The sequence below is a fragment of the Theropithecus gelada genome, chromosome 6, assembly GCF_003255815.1.
Source record: "Theropithecus gelada isolate Dixy chromosome 6, Tgel_1.0, whole genome shotgun sequence".
Taxonomy (NCBI): domain Eukaryota; kingdom Metazoa; phylum Chordata; class Mammalia; order Primates; family Cercopithecidae; genus Theropithecus; species Theropithecus gelada.
The window spans coordinates 116818179-116824662 of NC_037673.1; the positions used below are offsets into that span (position 1 = coordinate 116818179).

The following is a 6484-nucleotide window of genomic DNA, read 5'->3' on the forward strand; positions in this document are numbered from 1 at the left end:
CTTTAAAATGTTTCTTCAAGATCTTCCTAGATCATATTGTGTCATATTCAATTGTATGGTAGCATATCACATTCAGTTCTGGGGATATAACATATTTAAAGAGTTGCTAGTTGACAGATAATGAAGTTTGTTTCTAAACATTATTACAGCCTATACTACAATGAACAACCTTGTACATACATTATTTTCTGTGTATGGGAACTTATGTGTATGATACCTTCCTAGAATTTGTTGCCGAAAGTGTATATAATCTTGGATAGATACCTTATAGTCTTGGACAAATACTTCAAAATCATCCTCCATTTAGACTGTACCAACTTGGACTTTTATCAGCAATGAATGAGAGTTTCTATTTCCACAGACTTGCTAGTTGTGTTTTGAAACTTTGATTTCTGCCAAGTTGATGCTGAAAAATAGTCACTTTAAAAAATATGAAATGTTTCATGAATTTGCACATCCTCTTTGTTCAGAGGCCCTGCTAATTTCTGAATGGCATCAATTTTTGGTATATGTGTTGCTAAAGTGAGCACTCTGTTTACCTTTTATTTGTGTCTCTATGATTGTGAGATCAATATGTTTTCAGGTATTTAAGATATTTGCAGATGTTTAATTTCAAGATGAATTTAATACAATTTAATAGTAATTTTGAATTTAATATGAGTTTTTCTACTTTTTAAACTACAAATTCATTGAAAATTTTTATACATTTCAGATCTAAACTATGATGTGGCTTGCACGTATTTTTTTCAGTTTATCATTTGTCCTTAGCCCTTCAATGTGATGACTTTTGCCATGTAAAAGTGTTTTGTTGTTTTGTTAATTTTTTTTGATGAATTCTGAATTTTGAGTCCTAGAAAGGACTTTTTATACATTGAGATTATAAAACAATTCTCTTGTCTTCCCACCCCACACAATCTCACCCTCTGTAGCTTTTGTGGACTCATTTCCTTACATGTAAATTTTGAATCATTTGAAATTTATTCTGGTATGGATCTGACACTATTTTTGTACCAATACCATTTATTTAATGTCATTTTATAACTGGTATGAAGTGACTTTATAACATACTAGCTTTAACATACTACCTTTAAATAAGTTTGAGATCAATTATTGAAAATTCTATTCTATTGAATTCATATTCATGTGCCAATACCACAATATCTTAATTACTGAGACTTATAATATGTTTTGCTATTTAAGAGTGCTAATTACAAAATATTGCTCTTATTTTTCATACATTTTATGGCTCTTTTTACTTTTTCATTTTACAGTATGCAATTTAAAGTCAGCACCGTATTTTAAGAAAATGTTAATTTTGTTTCAAGAGCATATTAAATTTATAAATTAATGGGGAAAATTGATTACTTTTTAGGCTAAATCTTCCTATCAAACAACTCTGTAAGCTATTACCTCAAGCTTTCTTTTGTCAGAAGTATATTAAAATTTTACTAATTTTTTGTTAAGTTTGTTGCTAAGTACTTTTCTTGCTATTTATTAGAAATTTTACTTTTCATTTTGTCATACTTTCTAACAAGTTGTATATGTGAAATCATTTACTTTAATTATAATAATTATTTTCTATGGCTTACTTGCCAAGTTCTCTTACTTACTGTAGTGATTTTTGTTAATTATACTTAATTTACCTCCAAAATAGCAATCCCCAGTCATATTAATTTTCAAATAGATACGTAAAACCTATCTTCAAGGCTTATAACTCATTTTTTCCTCTATATATATTCTAATTGTTTTGGTTATAAAATTATTAAATAGCAATGATAGTGGACTTCCTTTTTGTTTTATCCTCTGTAACAGTTTAAATAGAAATGAGATTTTCTGTTCTTTTGGGTTTTGTAGAAAATTCCTCTGAAAAATAATCTTAAACTAGTAGTTTTTGGTGATAGGTACTTAACAAAATTTTTCATTTCTTTTATGTTAAATTGTCTTTTTAAATGCTGGTGTGTTTTTTCAATAAAATGGGTTTAAGTAAATTATGTTTTTCTAGGAAATTGCTTAACTTTTTAGGTTTTACATAGAAGTAAGCACAATTATTTCTTATGACTCTAAATTTTCTCCTTTTGTACTTTGGGTTAACTAGCTACTTAATATTTCTGACTTTTGGTAATTATGCTTTCCTCTGTTTTTGCTAGATTTGTTTCATTAGCTCTATTTTACTGTTTTCTTCTGGTACTTCTAGGCTTTCCTTGCATTATCCTAGTTTTTCTCTTATGTTTCTGGTGATTGTTTATCAAATTTCTTTGCCATTTTATTTTCGATATCTAAATTGTAAGCATTGCAGGTTAAAGGTTTAGCGTTCTTTCTCAGCATATTCTTTTTCTATATAGGCTGTCTCATCGATAACGTGGTTTAAATGACTCCCTAAAATATATTACTCATTGAAATTCCACCTCTTAGTTATAGGCACACATTATTCTTTCAGTCATTCACAGACTAATAAAATTGCATATATCTAAAACTTGGTTCTCTTCCTTCAGCGTTTCTTACCACTGTGAACACATCAGCATCTGCCTAGTCTCAATCACAGAATCCTAAAGGGATTCTCTCATATATTTGTTCTCTTAACGTCTATTCCCTCTAAATTAATGGATCCCTTTAATTTTCCCACTTAAGTGTCTCTTTAATATATCTTCTCTCTTTACTGTCATGACCCTCTTCTAAGCCACCATCATCTTTTGCCTACCAAGGGGATGGCCTCCTGCCCAGTCTCGGTTTCTTCCCAATTCATTCTTCATATTAAAGCCACGTTAGTTCCATAATCCCTTTCTCTTGCTTAAGTTCACTTATAGCTTATTATTATTGTCCAGGGAAAACACTAGAAATATTTATATGGTTTTTAAGGTTCTGAATGATGTGGGCCCTAGACACCAGCCTCAGCTCGAGCCACTCTACCCTTTGCTTTCTCCAGTCCAGACAAACCAGCAGTTTTTTCATTTTCCAAATGCATTATTCTTCTTGTATCATCTTATGATATTTGCATATTTGCAGTCACTGTTCCTTGAGAAATTCATTCTACTATTCCATTTATTACTAATTCATTATCTTTGGACTTGGTCTTCAAGATGTGTTTCTCAGATTTTTTTCCTCCTTTTTTATTTTTAATTTTTGTGGGCACATTGTAGATGTATATCTCAGATAAGATTCCTCATATTCATCTTTTCTAGATCCTTTGGGTAGCTCTCTTTCCTCCATATACCAGCTGAGTTTTAAGGTACACAACAAATTACATAATTATTTGTTTAGTGTTGATTTTTCATACAACATGTAGCCTCAGTATGGATATCTCTTTGGTACATGACTTAATCCCCCAGTAACTAGTAAGATGACTATCTACTAAAGAGTTCAAAACATTGAAAGAAAAAATGTTATCAAGAAAAAAAATAAAAGTTTAGAAAACGTATTATTATTCTCTAAAAATTGAAACAGAAGATCTGTATTAGCATGATATTAATAATCTAGCAGGATAAATAGTTCCAAAGAGAATTATAAATTTAACATTTCATCTTGGCGAAGAAATAAATGATTAATGATCAGTATTACTGTAATTTTCTAACCATCTAGAATCATAAACAGTATGAGATGCCCAGGTTATACAAAATAAACTCTACATGAATATATATGCAAATTTATATGTAAAGATTTATATGTAAAATGATATAATTTCATTAAATTATGGGAAATAAACATGCATAAATATTTGTATAATCTTGGTCTGAATACAACTATAAAATTTGAGGGCAAAGACATATATGACAGAAGAAATGAATAGTGATTGAAACCAAATAAGAAATGAAATATTGGCTGGGCACAGTGGCTCACGCATGTAATCCCAGCCCTTTGGGAGGCCGAGATGTGTGGATCACCTGAGGTCAGGAGTTTGAGACCAGTCTGGCCAACATGGTGAAATGCTGTGTCTACTAAAAGTACAAAAAATTAGCTGGGCGTGATGGCATGCTCCTGTAATCCCAGCTACTTGGAAGGCTGAGGCAGGGGAATTGCTTGAACCAGAGAGGTGGAGGTTGCAGTGACCTGAGATTGCGCCACTATACTCCAGCCTGGGCAACAGAACGAGACTCTATCAAAAAAGAAAAAGAAAAAAAAAAAAAGAAAGAAAAGAAAGGAAGGAAGGAAGGAAGAAAAGAAGGAAGGAAGGAAGGAAGGAAGATTGCTAGTAGAAAAAATTTCATAAAGTGTTCACAACAGGAGGGTAAAAGTTGTTTAATATATGTGACGGAAAATAAGTTATTGTCCTTACGTGTTAAATGAAGTCTTTGTGATTATTTAAGAGATAATCACCAAGAAAATGACAAACGCCTAAGAAAAAAATAATGATTTTAAACAGGCAATTCATACAATATTAAATGCCAAATTATATGGTAATTTTGACTGCTTTAATAGCCATGGGAATGAAAATAGAAAGGGTATATTATTTAATTAGGATGACAATGATTAAAAGAATGATAATATAAGAAATAAAGAATATATTAACATAATTAAGGAATGATCAGAAGAACTAGCTAACATAGAAAAAACAGACATTGTTATACAAAGATGGCAAGATTATAAATTGAAATAACCTTCACAGAGGACAAATTGGCATTATGAGTCAAAAATGGTTAGAATGGTCACACTCATTCATTCCTCTCTGAAAAACAACCTAAGAAAATATTCAATTGAACACAAATGGATGTGTCTTACTTGTCATTTAGTGTCCTACTTGCAGAAGTGAATAGGACTTTATGGCATAATTATTCATATTATCCATATTTATAGATACACCTAGTTTTCTTCCCCTTGCTTTTAAAAAATTTGTTTTTTATTCACTGTAATTTTTTTCTATAAGTCCTTACATATTTAGAAACACATCCTGAAACAAGATAAAATACTAATACACATACACACACACAAGTGCACACACCATTGCTATTTGTAGTTGCAGCTTTTAACAGAGTGCTTAATGTATAGAAACCATTCCATAATTTCTACTTAAATCAAACTGAAGTGAATACTGTATCATAGGAATTATACAAGCAGAACGTGTTATTACCCACTTGTCAAGGATGTCTGCCTTCTTGTGAAATAAAATAAATCTTTCATGTTTTTCCAAAGCTCATCTCTAGAAGCTAAGTCATGGTATGCTTAATTGATTTTGATTTGCTCTCACATTTTGTATATAGATTTCCTTCATTTCACAGAAACACCATCTCTATTACAGGATTTGGGTAGAGCTAGCAGAGCTGCTGTTTACCCTAGTAAGTGCCCTAGAAAGTCAATTGTTGAAGGCTGAAAGAGTGAGGGTCTTGATCAACTCAGTATACCACTGGAGGCTATGTGAGTAAACAGCAAACTGTTCTCATGAAAGCAGGATGTTGGCAAACTGACAAATTGCGTCTGCCGCCCAGAAGGAATGATGAGGGCAGTCATGACCCAGGTACAAGTGTTTCTTGTGATCAGGCAAATCTAAAGTCTGTTAGCAATAACGTGAACCTGTGATCAATCAAGCAGTTGACCAATCATTACCTCCTCCTCCCTGCTCTTGTTACCCAATAAATACTAAGGGCTGTGAAGCTCGGGGACTGCCTTTGCTCACTAGAAGCAGGGAGCTCTCTTCTTCCCCAGCCCCTTCCTTTAAAACAGTTTTTTTTTTTTTTTTTGTCTTAAGTTTTCATTTCTACGTTTTGTTCCTTCCTTCAGTCTCATAATGATGGTCTCAAGTAGTAACGGTAGTAACAATGGGAACTGCTGTAGTTATGGTCTCAAGCAGTAACAGTAGCAACTGCTGTAATGACTGTCTCAAGTAGCAGCAGTGGCAGTCCGCCACAGTGAATTGTACTTTATCTACAAGTCACCAGCACACAGGTACCTTTTGTTTGCAAAGGCAAATATACAGTAAGTTGCCAGCCAGCAAAGTCTTCATCACTATATCTAAAACTTTAATTTGCAGCTAAGCAAGTCCAGAATTAAACTCTTCATTACTGCTATTAGGCATTAACTTAATCGGTGATGATTATTTTGGTACATTTTTCAAAGTAACATACTCAAATGGCTGTGACATGACAATCTGGAAGTTCAGGGCTAAAAGAATATTTGATTTAATTTGTAGAAAGTATAATTCTTGAGATAACAAATACTAATAAATGCAAAGTTTAACATAAAATTAATGTTATGCAGAATTGTAATAATAAGGGAAGTGTTTTGATTTTGTAACAGTTTAGCTTTTAAATAAATACAATGTTTCATTACTTTATTTGAAAAAAATGATTATAAAACATACAATTTGGTAATTGGATGCACATTTTCTTGGAAGGAAGATATTGCAAGTACATGTAATTGAATATTAAAATCAAAGATATTACTACTGTTTAGACCTAAAAGTGTTTGTTCATCAGAAATTAAAGATTTTGCAAATAACTTGCTGTTGTCATACTCTTTTTTTTTTTTTTTTGAGATGGAGTTTTGCTCTTTTTGC

The 6484-nt window shown here is 31.8% G+C and overlaps 1 non-coding gene across 1 annotated transcript; it reads right to left on the minus strand.

Annotated features, from left to right (window-relative positions):
- Positions 1-425: 425 nt before the first annotated feature.
- LOC112627226 lies at positions 426-530 on the minus strand. Its single transcript, XR_003120077.1, has one exon. It is a non-coding gene; the product is annotated as a U6 spliceosomal RNA (small nuclear RNA).
- Positions 531-6484: the final 5954 nt, after the last annotated feature.